Source organism: Opisthocomus hoazin, chromosome 3, assembly GCF_030867145.1.
Source record: "Opisthocomus hoazin isolate bOpiHoa1 chromosome 3, bOpiHoa1.hap1, whole genome shotgun sequence".
NCBI lineage: Eukaryota > Metazoa > Chordata > Aves > Opisthocomiformes > Opisthocomidae > Opisthocomus > Opisthocomus hoazin.
The window spans coordinates 45,264,802-45,284,072 of NC_134416.1; the positions used below are offsets into that span (position 1 = coordinate 45,264,802).

At 43.1% G+C, this 19,271-nt stretch overlaps 1 protein-coding gene across 3 annotated transcripts in view; it reads left to right on the forward strand.

Moving 5' to 3' along the window:
• Positions 1 to 19,271, forward strand: part of PLAG1 (PLAG1 zinc finger) — a 52,832-nt gene that overhangs the window by 16,684 nt on the left and 16,877 nt on the right. Inside the window, exons 1-2 of one of the 3 annotated variants that reach the window (XM_075416128.1) lie at positions 10,889 to 11,093; positions 13,281 to 13,508. The exons of the other annotated variants lie outside the window; for them this stretch is intronic. The gene's annotated coding sequence lies outside the window, so the exon portion shown is untranslated. Of the gene's footprint in view, positions 1 to 10,888; positions 11,094 to 13,280; positions 13,509 to 19,271 lie in introns of those variants that run through there. 3 annotated transcript variants of the gene reach the window in all.

A 19,271-nucleotide genomic window follows, 5' to 3' on the forward strand; every position in this document is an offset into this window, starting at 1 on the left:
AAATGTCTTGGGGGGAAGTGGGTAGCTGTTTTTATAAAGCTCAGCCTGTGCTCTCTGACAGCATTTCTTAGGGCTAGAGTTGCAGGCTCACCGCTTTTTTTGCACCAGCAGAGGCTTGCCGAGTTGGCTGGCAGTTGTAAGTTGATCAGAAGTGACTTGTTAGCTCTTTGGTTTCAGATGTGATCTTACTATTTGGTTCTTTTAAGGAATGATGAGCTTCCCAGTGATGAGAGAGAATTTCAGTAGCTACCTTTGGAAAGAGAGACATCTTGGTTCTGGGATGCTCTGAGAAAGCAAGCCTTCTGGAGCAAGCTGAAAAGTAAAGCATGGGAAGGATCGGAGCCTAGATAACTGAAGCACTCTTCTCCAGTAACTATAGATACTGTGGTCTTTTCACAGGAGAGCAGTGGACAGGAAGAATGTTTGTTTCTAAGCACTGATGACCGGGTAAGAATAAATAAAAGTAAAGAAGGCTTTTGGAGTTGTGTCACTTTGTTCACGTCTTAAAAAATAAAAAGTAGCATCCATTTTTAGGATTCGGTGTACTAGAGGCTGAAAAGGAAAACAGCAGGCATCTGTCCTTCCCCTGACAAGCTTATAATGTTACTCTAAGGAGGAGAACTGAGACATGTGGAAAGGGGGAAAAAGCAAAGTGCTTGCGGCTTCATGTATGCGCCTTGTTTAATTTTGTATGTTACTTTAACAACAGTGGCTGACACTACTGTCTTTAAAAAAAGTAGTAAATTCAGCTGTCCGTCACTTAAACAAAGCCAAATGATGTTGCTCTCAGTCATCACCATGTGCACTCCTGTGCTATCCTGCTTTTCAGGCCCTGGATCACCAAATGGGAATACCCAGAGGGATGCTAGTTCTCAGAGCTGTATGTATCCTGCAGATGGGAGTTCACAAGCCAGTTTGCTGGCTGGAAACTTATACATGGATCTTGACAATGGAATATATTTATACAGAGTTCTGGTATGCTCTCTAGCACGTTTGATGTTTTGCCTCAGGCTCTGGATCCTTTGAGAAGTTCTACAGCCACAGCCCATACCCTCATGAAATACCTGGCTGCTTGTACATTGTCTCTGACTCTTGTGACAGAGAGATGCTGCGTGCCCAACCTGCATCGTGAGACTTGCGCTGTACGCACCTTGATACCAAAGCGGGAGAGCCTGCAGCGCATGCACGGGATGAAATGCAGACTGAGAATAAAGTAAACAGCTCTTGCGGTTATTCTGAGGGTTGTTTTTTTAAGAATCAAGTTTCTGTGGTGTTTTTTGGGAGAACCTGTTCTAAGATTACTAGGCCAAGTTTTCCAAAACCATTGTCTTCATAATCTGTTTAGAACACAGCTCTTGCTGCCTTCCACTGCAGCTGCAGGCACTAAGTATTTCTGCAAATAACTCCTTGTAGACCTGTGCCAAGGACCTGGAAAATTAATGACCTCTTCTGTAGCGTTCGATTTAAGTGACACAGAATTCTCTAGTAGAATTTCAGTTCTCTAGGACAGCATTCAATATCTGACTCAAAAGATTGGTTTCTGAATGACTAAAGGGCTTGTAGAATAAGTAAGCAAGAAATTGGCCAAATTTGGGTAGAGTTCACAGGAATGACAGCTCTGCTACTATCCCTGTCTAATTTCAAGTCTCCATCCCAAAGGACAGGGGTTCAAAACTCCAAGAAAAGGAAAAGCAGGAAAAGTCTGCCAGAATCTTTTGACACATACAAAACTTTTTTTTACATCACCCTTTTTTTTTTTTTAAATGGCTGCACTGTTTTGAATGAATAAAAAGTGAAGAAACAAAACACTGAAGCAGACACTAACTTGTAAAATTTCAGCCCTAACAATGGCAGTTTGGCAAAGTCCTAAGTTGTCTCATGTAGGGGAATTTGTGTTATAATGGCAAGTGTTTGGCAGCATGGTGAAATGTGATCCTACTCATTCTGCCATTAGCAAAATATGCTGGATTGGAGTTAGCGTTTGTACCTACTGACAGCAGTGTCGGTTCTCGTGTAAATTAACAGAGGAATTGTCCTGCTTTCAAATCAAGAGTTGTTAGAGAACTGTTATTACAGGTCTTACCAGCTCACTCAAGGCCTGAGATGACAAATACAATTTTTAATTAACCTGATAAATGCTGATCGGATTCTATGTTTGCATTTTACTTAGTAAGAATAATTACACTTGTGTGCATATCAAAGCCCAGTGTTCTGTTTCTGACAGTGGCAAAACCAGAGGTGTGGTGAGAGGTACAGCAGCAGGGCAAGCATGCAGGGATAGCTTTTCTAGGGTATTCTCCTGATCTTCAGTAATTTGCTTGCCAAAGGCTTCCTGAGCAGACATAGTGGGGTTGTATTTACTAACCTTTACTGGACTTTTTCCATGAACTTTTTCCTGTGACCTCTTGAGCCTTTGTAAACTCTTCAGTGTCTGAACACCCTGTTGCAAGGAGTTCCGCAGCAGAAATGTGTGACGAACAGGTACATTTTCTTCTTGAGCCTGTGTCCTTGTCATTTCATTTCACATCTCTGGCCCTTCTAGTGGAAGGGGCAGTAACTACCAGGCTGTTCAGTTCTGTGTGTCTGTCTCCAGCCACTTCAATGCAGGCATACCTGCATGGTGTTCAGTTGCATCTCCTGGTAGGACCATCGTTGTCTTCTGATGAGTATTCAGGGGCTCAGAACTGGAACAAATCACCGTGGCTCAGCCATATGCGTTGCTGTCACAGAGACTGTGTCTGTCTCTGTGAACCTCTGTAGATCCACTTGCGAACTAGTCACATTTTTTACCCCCATTCACATCCCTGTCTTCTGACACATAAACTTAAAGCCAGTGTTTTGTTATCTAGGAACCCTTTTAATTTCCAGCCTAAACTTTCTTTCTCATAAGCTTGCACTTATTCTTTATGCCAGCCCTGCTAATTGTCATTGGTGTACTTATTAAGACACTTTGTCTTTTTTTTTTTTTTTTTTGGTCAGGTGTTTTGTTGTGCTGTCCCAAATAATTTGTTTATGAATACGTATTACCAGATTTACACACGGTGTTCCCAACAAGATCTTGGTAGTCCACTACAGTGGCATCTGTATGTCCCTTTCTATGCTGGAAATACAGCTGCTTTTTTGAATCATTGTATTTTCTTTCTTCTGATCCAGCTTTCTTAGTGGCTTTTACTAGCTGCTTATAAGATGGTTGTCCACAAACCTTTTCCTTCTCTACTACTTCCAGCTAATGATTCGTCACTTTTCAGCAGAAACCACTAGTCTATAAGTGCATTACTCTGGTTTTTGCTGTTACTTTTTTGTCATGGCTGTCCTTAAGATTTGCTGCAGTTTTGTTGTGAGTTGTTTCAGTCTGCGCTGTAGTTCTGTACCTCCTAGTTTTGTATTCTCTACACATTTCTGTACTGCTTGATTAAAGGCATAAAAAAAATTAAAAAAAAAAAAAAGCTGAATCAAAAAAGACTGAAGCTCAGTCTTGGCACAAGTCCATAAATAACATCCTTGCACCTCTCATAAAGAAATCTGTTGTCATCTCCACTTCATATGCTGCTTTTCCTGCCATACTATTCTTGAACTAACTCGTCTCTTCTCAGCTCAACAAACAGAATCACAGAATCACAGAATGGCAGGGGTTGGAAGGGACCTCTGTGGATCACCTAGTCCAACCCCCCCGCCAAAGCGGGGTCACCTACAGCAGGCTGCACAGGACCTTGTCCAGGCAGGTCTTGAATATCTCCAGAGAAGGAGACTCCACAACCTCCCTGGGCAGACTGTTCCAGTGCTCTGTCACTCTCAGAGGGAAGAAGTTCTTCCTCATCTTCAGACGGAACTTCCTGTGCTTCAGTTTGTGCCCATTGCCCCTTGTCCTGTTGCTGGGCACCACTGAAAAGAGTCTGGTCCCATCCTCCTGACACCCACCCTTAAGATAATTGTCGGCATTTATAAGGTCCCCTCGCAGCCTTCTCTTCTTCAGGCTGAACAAGCCCAGCTCCCTCAGCCTCTCCTCATAGGAGAGATGTTCCAGTCCCCTCATCATCCTCGTAGCCCTCCGCTGGACTCTTTCCAGTAGCTCCTCATCTTTCTTGAACTGGGGAGCCCAGAACTGGACACAGCACTCCAGATGGGGCCTCACTAGGGCAGTGTAGAGGGGAAGGAGAACCTCCCTCGACCTACTGGCCACACTCTTCTTGATGCACCCCAGGATGCCATTGGCCTTCTTGGCAACCAGGACACACTGCTGGCTCATGGTTAACCTGTTGTCCACCAGGACACCCGGGTCCCTCTCCGCAGAGCTGCTCTGCAGCAGGTCCGCCCCAAGCCTGTACTGATGCATGGGGTTGTTCCTCCCCAGGTGCAGGACCCTGCACTTGCCCTTGTTGAATTTCATCAGGTTCCTCTCTGCCCAACTCTCTAGCCTGTCCAGGTCACGCTGAATGGCAGCACAGCCTTCTGGTGTATCCACCACACCTCCCAGTTTGGTGTCATCAGCAAACTTGCTGAGGGTACACTCTAACTCTTCATCCAGGTCATTGATGAAGAAGTTGAATAAGACTGGGCCAAGTACTGACCCCTGAGGGACACTACTAGTTACAGGCCTCCAACTAGACTCTGTGACGCTGATGACAACCCTCTGAGTTCTGCCATTCAGCCAGTTCTCAATCCACCTCACCGACCACTCATCCAGCCCATACTTCCTGAGCTTCCCTAGGAGCATGTTATGGGAGACCGTGTCGAAAGCCTTGCTGAAGTCTAGGTAGACAACATCCATGGCTCTCCCCTCATCTACTCAGCCAGTCATGCCATCATAGAAAGCTATCAGATTGGTCAAGCATGGTTTCCCCTTGATGAATCCATGTTGACTACTCCTGATAACCTCTTTTCCTCCACTTGCTTATTGATGACCCGAAACTACTGTTCAGGTGGTAGTATATCAGATTTCTTACTGAGGGAGACTAGAACTGTTGTGCTTCTTTTGTGTAAGGACTATTTTGTGATGTTGAAGAAAAGGTGGATGTTTGACATGGTTCAACTTCTAAAAATCATGTTACATTTTATTTGATTTTCTCTTTACCTTCGTGTTTTCATTCTTTCTTTGAAAACATTCTCCAAGCAAGACGTCATGCTATCATCATGAATTGTATGTCCAGATAACTTTTCTCCACCTTTCCTCAATTTTGAAATGAGGCAAAAAGTGTTTATTTGGATTTGATGCTCTTCTGAGACTCTGCCATCTCATCACATGGCAGCCTTGCTTCCTGTTAAATCAGAAGACAGTATTTCAGTGTGAAGGGTAACATTATGTAAGTATTGTAGATAATTTTTTTAATTCACCTTTCAGAAGGCCCTGTGCTGGTGTCTGTCGTTGGTAGCCATCTCTGGTGCAGAGGACTGTAAACTTCTACCTTATTTTCACTGTAGTGGGAACAGTGAATTGAAACAGTTGCCCAGTGCTTCTCTCTGTTGTGATTGTAGATGTTTGGCAGACTTAGTTCTGACCAAGTCTGAAACATATGCACCGCCAACGATACAGACATAGTCATTTACTACCTCTCATCACCCCTGCTAAAGTGAGAGCATCTCGCAGTGCCGTGGTACTCCGTTAGTGTTTTGCGCTCAATCTGTTTGGCCAGGTTGGTTCCCCTCACCGCCCTGTAGGATGCTGGGTCTGCAGGACATAGGTGGTGCCACATCCCCTTGTTTAGCAGGGTGTGAAACTTCTGCTGCTCCTGGCTCTGAACTGCTGCTCGGTCCAGTTAGTGCCAGGAGACCACAGGAAATCTGTGGGTGCAGTTTCTGGCTGATTTGCAGTTTCAGCTAAAGCTACAGGAATCCCAGCCTACTTATCCCTGTACCTGAGATGGCTCTTGCTGCCTTCTCCTGTGCTGGCACTAAGCCACTACGAAGACTTAGACTGCACAGAAGCAGTCTGCATCTTTTCTGTGGGGTTAGTGTGACTGTTTTAGCTCTCGGACCCAGTACGCTGTGTGGCCAGACAAGCACCGGTGCAAGGAGGAAAGGGAGGAATTGCCATGCATTGAATTGTTTCAGTGTGGATAAATAAAGCTCTGGACAGGCTGACAGAGTGCTGTCCTGTGCTCTGTTCAACGTGACAGCTGGACAGATGTGTGCACCTCCAGTCCCAAAGTGTTGGCCAAGGTGCTGTGCCAGGGCCCTGAGTTGCTCGTGGGTGCTTGAGCCTGGCACTGCTTTCACTGCATGGCACAGCCGTCTGCGAGGCGGTGGCTCGTGTCCGGCCACCTTCGGGTGTTGGCTGTGCACGGTCGCCTCTGCCTGTGGTCGAGCCAGTAAATGAGGCGTTTGCATAGGTAGAGTTACCTAATTCTGGAGATGGCTGCTTTGCTGTTGGGATTGGGTCCAGAGATGAGACGGTAACTGCTGAAGTTGCTTGCCAAGGCAGCTATCAAATCTGATGAGGGATCAGGCCTTGAGGTTAACTGGCAGCAATTATCTGTACCATAGCTATATCTGTGCTGAGTGTTCTTCAGCGTTTTCTTTTGTTTTTGTTTTGTTTTGTTTTAAAAAAAAGAAAAAGGTGATGTCTCTCAGTGCTGGTTTCTGTGGCCCTGTAATTCAAGGGAAGTATCAGCCCTGATCTTTGCAAGTGCAGCCTTTTGGGTACAAACCCTAAAGTTTTGGTGATGACTGTGGTAACAATTAGGCTGAAATGCAGACATCTGTCGTGGTCTCTTGTTCCCCCCCTGCTTTGGGAAAGGGAAACAAATTATTTCACAAAGGGACATGCTGAAATTATCAGGCCGTCGTACCTGTTTTGGTAGAGTTGTGCCATTTTTCTTAGCCATTCCTTTGCATAACCCTAACTCCTTTTGACTGTTTTGTACCCAGACACTTCTCCCCAGTGCTAGCCGTGGTGGCAGCCGGTGCTAACTGGCAGGGCTGGGAGAGAGCGGTGTGTTTGGGGAAAAGGGTGGAATTGTGTGTGGTCGGTAATATGTAACAAGTGTGATTGAGTAAGCTGAGCTTCCAGCTCTCTCTGCAGGACAAGGGGATGGGCAGATTTCTGCCATAGGATAGGAGGCAGGAAAGAAATGTAATTTCTACAGCCAAGTTTCTATGCGTTACTTTTTCATGCGTTCTTAATGATAGAAGGCTTGCATAGGTGCCGTGCTGTCGGACTGTATTACCCAGCGTTAGCTGGTCATGAATCCGCACTTCATGTTCACAAGCATTTCTTTTTTTGGTTAGACTGCTCGTTTGTGCAGTCAGAAACACTGATGGCAGGGGCATGAGTCTCCACATCTCCCTTCCCTGCGCTCTGGTACTCAGATTTGGATAAGCAGGGCAGTTGCAGTTTGAAATTTGTAGTTGTAACATTATCTGTTAGAAGCTTAAAAAAAAAAAAAAATCCTGCTAAAACAAAGTAGTGTAGACCACACTAGATCTGCTTCAGATAAGTCTGTCCATTATTGTGTGTAATTAGACCAAGTGTTTTAAAGGATTAATAGATACTATACTTTAAGAGATTGGTTAGTGGTAGGAAGTAAGGCTGCCAGCGAAATCTTTCTTCTAGAGTCCAAATGCAAAGATCTCTTATTAAAATTTATCCAGTTGTTTAGCTTTTCTTAACAGAAGGTTCATAGGTCATAGAAACAAGTGTGGTATGAAATTTCAAACCCAACAGTCACCTGCTTTTAAAGAAAAATAATAATATTCCCTCATTTTAGAAGGCAGTGCAGTTACTTAACTACTGCTTTGTGCTGTCAAAGTATGCCCCTGTTTATTTACATTTGTGTGTATTTTAAAATGGTTTGATTTTTATTTTGTTAATTTTATATTTAGCTGTAGAAGCCCATACAGGCTCCCCAGGATTTCATTGGCTTTCTTGCTAGCCACTTTTTCCGAAGAAAAGGTGACCATACCAAGGCTGTGGATAATCCTCTCTGTATTCAAATCATTTGGACAGTGAGCATTGCCTTGCAGTTTGTTAGCACTGCTGCCTTGCCTCTGGTTTGCTTCATTTCACCTTTTCGGCTCCCTTCTCCTCTTCACGGGATTCTCCGTTTTGGAGATATTTTTACCAACTTGTCACCTGCGAGATAAAAGGGGGGTGGGGGGAAGAGATTGCTTGCTTATAACTGTTTTGTTAAGAGACCCTTGTTGTTCCTAACCCACTTATAATTTGTCTCTGTTTCCTCTTCCTGAATCTCCTCTTGCCTGTATCTCCGAACCTCCTCACCTTCATCCTCATCACTCGTCCCTCCCGGATCTTTGGTTTTGGAAGAAGCCGGGAGGCGTGGTTAGATGCCAGAAGAGCTTTGTTAATACTTACACAGGGAAACTTCATCTTGTCCAACAAGTATGCTATTCGTAGCCTTGAGGGATATATCTAAAGGGCACAGAGTTTCCACTCAAAATTTAAGTAGATTAGATTATATATACATATTTGTTGTGACTTGGCAGGTATCCCAGTGCCCGAGGTCTTAAAACATATACTTTGCTATACTCGAGGCAAGCTCAACTGCGTGTTTCAAAAGATGCTCTGGAGAGATGGGAGGCTGCTGTTTGGAGTTCACAAAGGTGTTATCCTCTCTAGATCTGATACGACACAGGATTTCTCACTACTGTTCTGTCTAGTCCTGTATTTTGTCTTGGTGTTAGCTGCTGTCAGATGCGTCAAGGGGTGGTATAACCGTAAGACATAAAGGAGAACATCCTCTCTTATTTATCTCTCTGCTGGTTTGGATTTTGTCCTGAAAAAAGAGGGTTGGTGGTGGTGTTTTCTGAAGCCCTCTTGAAATCGTGTTGTAATTCTGGATGATCCAGTTATCTATGTTAGTCTTGTCTGTCTAACTGTATGCTACCTTCTGGCAGTAAATCTCACAGGCTAATACTTTTCTGTAAAAAAAATGAGTATTGGTGTTTATTAGTTTAAAATCTGTTATGCTGTGGTTTTATTGAATGTCTCATTGTGGTAAGAACAGATGAAACCATCTAAGCAACTTAATCTACTGCTAATTATTTTAATAGTTTTATCTTGTCGTCTCGTTTAAAAAAAAACATAAAAATGCAGCCCCAAAATTCAGGTGCTGCAGATGTGCTGGAGGGAACCATGAAGTTAAAACAGCTGTATTTTATGAAATTCTGTTTGGTATGGCACTTTTCCTTATAAGGTCCAATGACCAATTGTTTTGATTATTTAGAAGGAAAAAATTCCATGAACTGTTACTGAAAATGACTAACTTGGCATTAGTGATCTGTCGCTCTCTTACAGCATTTGATGCAATACTGAAGTTAATTAAGATAGCTGAAATATCCAGTTAGCCACTCAGTGCTTCAGCTGTTTGTATGTGACCTGTTTATTACATTTTCTTGTAAATTGCTAGTGATAACCATAAATAAATACTCCTTCTGTTTGTAGTGGTGTCTTCTTAACATCCAGACCTTTGTAAATAGAGAACAGCCTGTGTATGTATTGGAAGGCTCGAACGCTTGATTCACAGCGCACAGTGACCTGCGGGCTTTTGCAGCGAGGAGCTGAAGTGATTGCTCAGGTTTTGCCTTTGGAGCAGTGAAACCCTCGGAGGAGGAGTGCGGTGCTGCAATTGCTAACGGGCGGTGGAGGACCTGCAAGAGCAGAGTGGCCGGGGCTGTGCGTTAGAAGCTGAGGATGGTCGGTCAGGTTGCAAGGGAAGGGCATACGTGACAGAGAGGTAGCCTGGATTTAGCCAAGTGATTTTGTTTCTTTATTTAAGCAAGGGTTGGAGGTTGATAAAAGTGCACTAGCTGATATGCACGGTAGAGATGAGCTGCTTTCGCTGGAAACCACAGAAGGATATGTGAGAGAGATGGGATCAGGGCTTAGCAGATCTGAAATGTATGCCCATCTGACCCGTTCTTTTGGCATCTCAGTGACTTGGAGAAGATCTGCTTGAAAACAGCTACTCCAGCTGCTCAAACCCATTTGTGTTATCTGTTAGAGTAGTCTCTTAAAGGCAGAGGATGAGGAGTAATCTGTTGTGGGGATTTTTTTACCTTCTGCATGATATTATTCCTGTATGTTGAAAAAAAGATTTGCCCTAACAAACAGAAACTGCATGCGAAATTTACTGCATTTCCTTTTTTTACTTCTATTTTGCTTTTCAAAGTATAGAAACATAGGATTCACTCAAGCAGATAATAGGTGGTATTGTCCCTTTGTGAACCTTAAAATGGAGGTAGTGAGAAAGAATGTCTAGGCTGTTGATCACTGGGAAATAATTAACAGAACCAATTTACTATGACTTAGTCCACGGTAGGATGTTACCTTGAACACACTTCGGTTCCTCTTACAGCATCATGTGTCCATGCTGAACTTAATTCTCAAAGTTTTATCAAAAAGGACTATTTACTGTAGTAAGTGCAGTAAATTCTTGTTGTGGTGAGTTAGGTTCTGCTCTAAGGTTTCTTTGGGTTAATTGCTTATAATGTGCTGGAATTTGTATCTCTTCCCATCTGGCTCACTACTCGTGTCCTTCTTTACTCCAGGATCGGCCTGACTGGAGCTAAATGCTCTTTACAGGTAGCCAGCAGTGCTGCTGTTTGTGGTGCGGGTTGTAAGCGAGTTGGTTGTAACGACTGATTAGTTTTGGACAGTCTGCCAAGGCTCTGGTGGCCTCTGGTTCATGTATGTCTGACCCTACTCAGATACGAATCGTTACGGGATGGACAGGTACAGGTCACTGCCCACATAAACGAAAGCGAGAGAGCACACCTGGACCTGGACTCGGGGAGGAATCAACACCAAGGACCATGAAGGATGTAGCAGAAGACAAAGAAACACAATGGGATGCTTGGTCAGTGCCCTCATACCTGCTTGGGGCTGTGGTTTTGCAGGTGACATTGCCACTGAATCCAGGAGTGATTTATTTTTTTTTCCCCTGAATGGTGCACAGTGCCACGGCAGAGGCCCGAGGTAACCGGGTAAAAACCCAGCAAATAAAGGTCAGTAGCCTCACCTATGCCACAGTGTCCAGCCGGGCCTGGGCCTGCTGCAAGCACTGTGACTCACCAGACGTGAACAGTACCCAAGAAACGGCTGCAGGATCCTGCAGAGGCTGGAGGAGGAAACCGATCCAGTAAGTATTGCATGCCCAATTGCACAATAACTTCACAGAAGGGTTTAAACTACTTTTTCTGGAGTGGAGCTCTCTGGCTCAGGTAGCAGCCTTCCCCTTGCTGTTTAACTTAGTCGTTCTCACACTTAGATCAGACTCTTGTTTATTTGCTGTGGGTTCCTCATCCACACAGACGCACTCTCACTGGTCACCTCCGAACTTATGCACTCCAGCTCATGTTCCTGCACCCCTCCATTTCTGTTGCCCTCTCACCCAGAGTAACAGCCTTTACTGCTGGTATTCCCCACCCCAAATTTTTGCATGTCAAATCCAGCAAATTTTGTTCAGTGTTCTCTCAGCTGTCCTTGCCTAGTGATCAGTGCTGCTGTACTGAAGGGCTTCTCAGAAACATTACTGTGTCAGCTCCCTTGTACCTCCACATCTTCTCCTTCCCCTCCTGCGCTCTCTGCCCTCTATGTAAGAGACCCCTCCCATGAGGAGTGGCATCAAGTTATCATCACTGCCCAAGTCTTGGCAGCTCTGTCCTGTAGCTACCTTGCCCTGTGTGCGGAGCCTGAAGATCTCCAGCAGGAGAGGTGACCCTGCTCTTGGGGCTGTTGTCACCATGGAGCGCGCTGCCTGCTCCCGGGGTGCCGGGGGGCCATGGGGAAGGCATGAAGCAGCCCAGCCCAGCAAGGCACGGCTCGCCTCCACGCTCCCTGGAGATCCACAGCTCACGTGGGTGCAGGGGAGAGAGTTTGGAAGCTGGAGGAGCCATGTGTGCGGGGAGACGCACCAGTGTGGAGGGTGGGTGGCGTTACGTGGGACTCTGTGTTTCCTCCTCCTGCTGCCTACAGCCCTGCCCGTGCGACCTGTCCTTTGGTTTGACAGGCGACAGTGTCCTCTGTCACATCTGTGCTGCTGATTCAGGGCTTCGCAGTTTCTCCGGTACCCGACTCCACAAATACAAGAGCTCTTAATCACACTTTTTGATGCTTTTGCATTTTTCATATTGCTTGTTTTTTCCCTCCACTCTTACTCCCTCCCTGAAAAGGCATCTTCTCATCAGTCTCATTTTAAAGCTACAACAGTATATTTCTTTGCTGTGCCAAGTCCCAAACATGCATTGCACATTTCTGCCTCCTTTCTCAGCTGATTTGATCTCCTTTCATTTCCTCCTCGCTAATCCCAGCCTTCCCCAGCTTTGGTTATGCTGCCCCCCTGCTCCAGATCTTAGTCATGCTCAGAGTGTTTAGAAATCTTAATGCAGTCTCGAATATAAAGCTACGCTGTCATGGAGCTTCATTAGCGTCGTCAATCTTTGCTGAGGGTGAAGTACACAAGCAGTTTTGAACTGCCTTGCTGTTCTAAAATTTTTATTTAGTAGACTGACCTTGTGTATATGCAATGACTGCAACAGAGTTTTCTTCGTTTTGCAGTGTATTTTACAGTAATTTGTAGGAGCCATAAAAAAAAGTGAAAAGGGTGTGTGGGAGAGGGGTTTGACACAAACGTTGCAGGTAAAGGAAGTGTTGGGGTTTTTCCTTATAATTTTTTTTTCTTTTTTCTCTTTTTTCTTTTTTATTTTTCTCTTTTTTTCCTTTTTTCTTTTTCTCTTTTTTCCTTTTTTCTTTTTCTCTTTTTCTCTTTTTTCGTTTTTTTCTTTTTCTCTTCTGTTTTTTCTTTAAGGAAATGCTCCTGTAGCACTCCTGGCTGAAGCTTGTCGATAGGTAGCCTTGCAGCGTATTATTGCGGTTTGCCTGTTGTCTTTATAAATCAGGTCCTTAAGTCTCTCAGGAATTTGCTAGGGGGTAATACCCTTCAGCATAAGGACAGCTAATTGCACATGTGTGCAGTTACAAATGTAATGCCTGCTGTTTTTTTCTTTAAAAAAACAAATAAACAAAGGCAGAACTCTTTACACTCAAATGCCTATCCAACAGTGTCTGACCATTTCAAGTTTTGAAACAATAGCAACCAACTTACCCCATTACGTATGTTCCAGAAAAACCTACAACAGCATATGTAGTATGTGGAAGTAATTTGGAAGGCATCTTGCCGTTTTGAAGGGAGCACGGTGAAACGAAAAGTTGGGGGAAAATAATTTGAATGTGGTCATGAGGGAAGAAACTAGTTAGCAGTATTAAAACAGAGTTTGTAATGAGTGGGGTGACTAGTAACATCTTTATTTTTTCTGATTTCTCTTAGCACATAAAAAAGCTGCAGCCCCTATGAAGAGGGGAATTATTAGCTAAAAGATAGCCATCAGATTTCAGAAGATAAACGAAAGTTGGATCTGAACCTTGAAATTGTCAGCTCAGCTCAGCAGGAGGTTGCAAAGGCAGAGTGGTGAAAAGAGGGTTTCCTGGAGAACTCCCAGAAGATTGAAACGGATTATGCGGTTCTGGAAGGGGACGAGAAACAGGCAATACAAAGGTGCTAAACATAAACAGTTGTAACAAAACACTGGTCAAGCACTTTACTTCCAGCACCCTAGAAACCATAGAAGATGTTCTATGTTGAGACCGCTATGTCAGTTGAGCCAATTATAAATGTTGCGTGACAATATTCAGGATCTTGTGTACATCATCTAGAGGAGCACTCCTTGCACAACCTACTTTGTTTTTAAGGCTGTTATTTTTTCACTGAAAAAGCACTATCAGCTAAATCAGTAAATAAATCCATTTTCGAAACACCTGTCTGAAAAATAATTGCACACATGACTTGTAAAATGCATCTCTTCACAACTTTTTAAAAAATAAACTGAAACATACCTTTGGATGGCAAATTTTTTGCTAGCCTACAGCTACTTTCCCACAGTGTGAAAGAAGCTCAGGCATCTTGCTGGAGAGCACTTGGAGGAATACGTTCTCCAGGACTCACAAAAGCATCTCCTTGTCATGTTCCCATCTGCTCTCCACTATTTTTTCCCATAATATGCATGAACATTGATGCATACCATACAGTCATAAGACTATTTTTGTTCCATCTTTTTTGTCACCATCTTCCTTCCACCTTTCTGGAAGCCTGCCCCACTGGCAGCTGTTCAAGGCAAAGTCTTGCGTATGTTTTTCTCTCATCACTTAATGTAGGCTTGGAAATCAGGGAAGCAGAGTCCACTAAGTTGCTTTTAAAAAAAAAAAGAGGAGAACTCTTAAATGGCCTGGTGTCTTGACTGTGGAGAACAAAAAAAATTACCTTGCAGGACACAGGTCTTTCATCATAGACCACCCATCATTAGTATTGGTGAATGCTTACTGGGATAAACTATGTCCAGCAGGACTGTGAAGTAGTTTTTCATTGTGTTGATAAAGTCTTAAGCCTGTGTTTTTGGGAGGTGGATCTGGGGTAGAGTAGGGCGACAGGTATGCGTCTCACCGCCTGCTTCTGTGCTGCTCAGGAACTGTATGCCTTCAAAGCTATCTGTGACCTCCTGTGCACTGGCAGACAGCATGAGGAGAAACCTCCTCACGCTACTGTCAGCCTTCCTGACTTGGTTGCCCTGCCAATAACAAGCTGATTACCTTGTGATTTAATGGTAAAGTTGTTTGGTGACTACATCGTTATGACATTTCGCCAGGCTGACAGGACCTCCCAGATTGGTTTTTCTTTTGGTGCAGCTCCAGGGCAGAATCTGTGTGGGCTTCTGGCAGGTTCTGCCATTGCTGCTTGAAACTAGTAGTTGCTGCCAGTCACCTGAATCCAAAACTTGTACTCTGGGTGACTGTTCTGGATACTAACTGCCTGGCTTCACCTCCCTCTGCTGTGTTCAGTCATGTAGTTCTAAATTATGCATGACTGCTTTTAATTGTTTATTAATTGGGCATCAAACCTCAGAATTCTTAAAATGTGCATCCCAAAATGCGTTGCGTGACAGACTGAAGCTGAGCACTGTCAATGAACCGCGCAACACGCCGAATGGGAGACGGGAACAAACACAGAGCTGTGTACTTACCTCGTTAACAAGGATGTTCTCATAGCAAAACCGCACATAAACACTCTGTGAAGTCATTGTAATCGGAGTAAGCTGATTAGGTGTATGCTGACATCATTGCATAGCCAAAGCTGGTGTGTATGAACGGAGTCAGAAATACATTCAGCGTCTGCAGGTTTTGAAGGACTCACTGATTACAGCTTTGAAGAGGGATTTGGTTTGGTATTACCCTAAGTATTTTGCATCTTCAGTTATCCTTTCCTAAGGCTTTTGTGTTTTAGCGCATAAGGTCATGGATACAATCATCCAGCATCACAGCTTTAGCAGTAATAGCAAAGGCCATCGTGACTAAATGTGGCAGTTTTGATTTAATGTGAAGATACAATAATCTATGAAGCATTTTCTTTTCAGATAGAACAGCAATTCCTTGACTGTAAGGGTGTATTGGAAGATTAGTGGCTGCTTGGAAATTGGGCACTCTTTCTTACTTGTTACCTTTTTTGGGGGGCTGGGGTAAGAGGCAGAGGAGATGGGGCAACCAGGATCAGCATTTTAGTTGGAATAGCTCCAATATATCCTGAAGATCCAAGGTTGCAAAAAAACGCAATGCTAAACCCAGTCACAGTTTTAACCCCCAAACAATGTTGTTCAGGCAGCGTGGTTCAGGGCAGGATTAGGCTTCTGCTGTGTTCTTTGGACAGTTGTGTCCAGTTACTGCGTACACCCGGGACGTGGTGTATATACTGGGGAGACCACCCTTTCTCTCAGTCCCTTCAGGAGTTGTCTTTTGGTCCTAGGTGTGAGCTTCCCAACCATCTAACCTAACCTCATGAGGGAAATCTAACTCCTGTGAAGGGTCTTGTCCTAGTACAATCCTTGCACCTTCCATGTGGTATTGCGATTTTTTTCAAATACCACCATCTTGCCCTTCTTCTTTGAGCTTGTGCTAGCTAGATAGGTAAGTATTACCCTTTTTCTTTTTCTCTTCTTTTTCTCCTCCTCTTCTTTTTCTCTTTTCCAAAAATTGAGATAGAGAATTTCTCCAAGCCCAAACAATGAATCACTGGTTGGATTATTTTAGTCTCATATTTTCTGACTTCTGGCCCCTTCTGACTTTAGTACCTGTCCCTGCCTTCTGTCTCCCTGTTAATTTATTCAGCACAGCCAGTTCCTTTGTGCTGTCTGCCTAGCAGACCTTCAAGTGAAATTATCAAGTTCTTTGGTAAAGTTTTACTTTTTCAGCTTAAATGAGGAGCACAACACAAAGTGGAGTGACTGGTAGCTGCTTTTTTCTGTGCTGTTCCAGTTCAGACCGTCTCTCTCTGACTGAGCAGAGATCACTGGCTGCACAGGATTGTTTTGTGCGGTGATATAAGTGAGTGAAGTTTATCTTGAGTTCACTGATGTTACTGTGATTTCCACCTAGCAGACTTGAGCACCAGAAATGCTTTTACTTGACTGATTACTGAAACTGTTAAAAACATCTTGCGTTTAGATTCAGGTTAAATGACTCTGTCTCCAAAAAGCGAAACTTGTAACTTCCTATCCTATCTAGTTGTGCTCTGCAACCTAATTATGTTGTTTAAGTGGTGCATCCTAAAGTATTCACGTTTAGAAAAATCTGCTGAAATGTAAGTATGTAAAATCATGGTTTCAGGGGTGGTCTGGGCCACGCACCTGCGTGCACCAGGCAAATGTGAATTCTGTACCAGGCAATTTTGGTAGATGCTGTAACAAAGCATAGAATCAGTGGCCACCTGGATAGGTATAATTATTTAGGAAGAGTCAAAGCAGCATTTGTAAGAAAGTCGTATCTTAAGGAGTTGGAGTTCCTTGGAAGCATCAGCAGGAATTAAAGATGTTCTAGTTCAAAAAACAAAGTGAACCTTATAAAAAGGGCTTTTTAAGGAAACTAAGCAGCCATAATGTAAGAGAGAAGGTCTTTGCACAAGTAAATGACAGATTAAAAGGTAGGATCAAAGGGTAGAAGTAGAAGGTCAATTCTCAGTTAAAGGAGGGTCCTAGTTATGTTCCACAGAGACCTGTGCTGTTCATCACATTGATAAATGGTATCAGTAAGGGGAAAAGCAGTGGGTGAGCAAGTTTGCTGTGAAGAAGAGCCAGATGTGGAGAACAGTAGAAGGCCACTAAAGGGCTGAGGGCCGTGCAACAAAACGGGGATGAAATTCAGTGTAGATAAATGAGGATAACTGAGGAGCACTGGGCAGAACAATCCTGATTATATGTAAGATTATGAGTTTGAGCTGAGTATTACCATGGAGGAGCAAGATTTGGGGATTGTTATTGGTGATTCTGTGATATCATTAGCTCACTGGTCACCAAAACACAACCCAAATGTTAGAGGAAGGAAACAGAATAAAATTGAGAATGTCATTACAAGAGTGTACGGTCCAGTTGCCTCCTGAGTGCTGTGTACAATTCTGGAGCCTTCATCTCAGAAAGGATTATTACAACCGGAAGAGGGTTAGAGTAGGTCAGCAAGGATGATGAGGCACATGGGGTGGTTTCCTTATGAAGAACACTTCTGTAAACTGGGACTTTGGTCTGGGAAAGGAATGAATTCAGGGCAATGTCTTGGAGATCTGCAGAGGAAGGAAGAAGCATGTTAACTGCTGCCTTTCGAAACAAGAGCATACACAGTTAGGAGGGAAGGCAGATTCAGAGCCTTCAAAAGGAAGAGGTTTTCCGTAAAATCAGTAGTGGAGAGACCTGTGGGACGAGTTTTTGGAAGTATGCTGTAGATACTAGAAACTGATACGTTTTCCAGGGGGAGCATGGGCTATTGCTTGGAAGGGTGACGTTCTGCAAGTTGCTGAACTAACAGAAACCACATGGTTCAGGAAATCCCTGACATCAAAGTAGCTGGAGGTCAGAAGAGCATCAGTGAGAAATATCGCACATTTGTGACCTGTTCTGTGCTTTGGCCATTGCTGGAGACAGAATACTGGCCTAGATGTACTGTTAGTCTAGCCTGCACATTTAGTCTCATTTTAAGGTATCTTGGGGCAAAGGACAATAATATTCCTTATGGACATCAATTAATTTCTGATCATATCAGTGTATAATCTCGTAGGCACCTTTAGGATTTGTGTTTGTGTTTACTTGTACATATACAGGATTTGCTTTTGATTAGGATTTATTATAAAAATTGTATGGTCCTATATGCAGATTAAATAGGAACCAAGGTTTGCTTTCACAGACAATCATCTCTCTAAAAATGGATGTAGATTATTCTCGGGGGGGTGGTGGTGTGATTCCAAAGTACATGAAAGCACTTTTACAGGTTTTAAACATTCTAGCAGTAATTACAGTATCAAAGTTATTTGTATCACAGCCTCTCAAAAGTTTTTTTGAAAAGCATCTGTGCAGAGCCATAGAGATTCTTAAAAAGCTCATAAACCCAGAATCATCAGATGGGTTAACTGTAGGCAGCTCTTGTTTCCTTTAGTTTACTATATAATCAGGAATCCTTTGGAATATTTAGTAACCAAAACTGAGCTCTCAAGATTTAAATTGGACCTAAGTAATCTGAAACATGGAAAGCCCACAAAGAGATGCTGGATAGCATTGTGCTTTTTTTTTTTTTTTTTCCCTTCGAATTACAAACTATTAGGTCATAATAAAATAAACTTCGGTAAGTTCATGATCTACTTTTCCAGAAACTTAAGAGGGAAAAAAAAGGCAAGCATGATACAATTTTTCTTCTATATTCTGAAAAAGGTTATGTAATACTCTTTCTAGTGTAGCATATTATAAGAATAAGTTATTTTCTGAAATTAAAAGGCTGGTTGTCCAAATTTCATGACTGTAGTACAGCTTTCAAGAATGGTGAATAGTCCTATGATCATGAAAACAAGCATGTTGTATTTAGTAGTCAAATGTATATAAATACCTGTTTTTTGTATGAGGGTTACTGTCCCACAGCTTGCTTTATTAATTAATAAAAGGTATGTGTATTTAACAGGTGTTCACTAGTGGTATCTGTGTACTTACTGCCTAGAAGAAAAGAAACGGGTTTAATCATTTTAGTGCATTTGTTGCCCTTGCTACTAGTTTGAAACGATTGGGGTTTTTTTCCTGCTCAACTTTACGCAATTTCAGTAAGTTTCTCTGTTTTGCGGATGTTTAAAAAAACCCACAAAATAACAAAGACTTTGTTAAAATTTTGAATTTATGAAATATCTTAATTCTTGTGGGTTTCTACCTTCTGTATAACAGTCTTTGCAGCATAATCATTGCTCTGC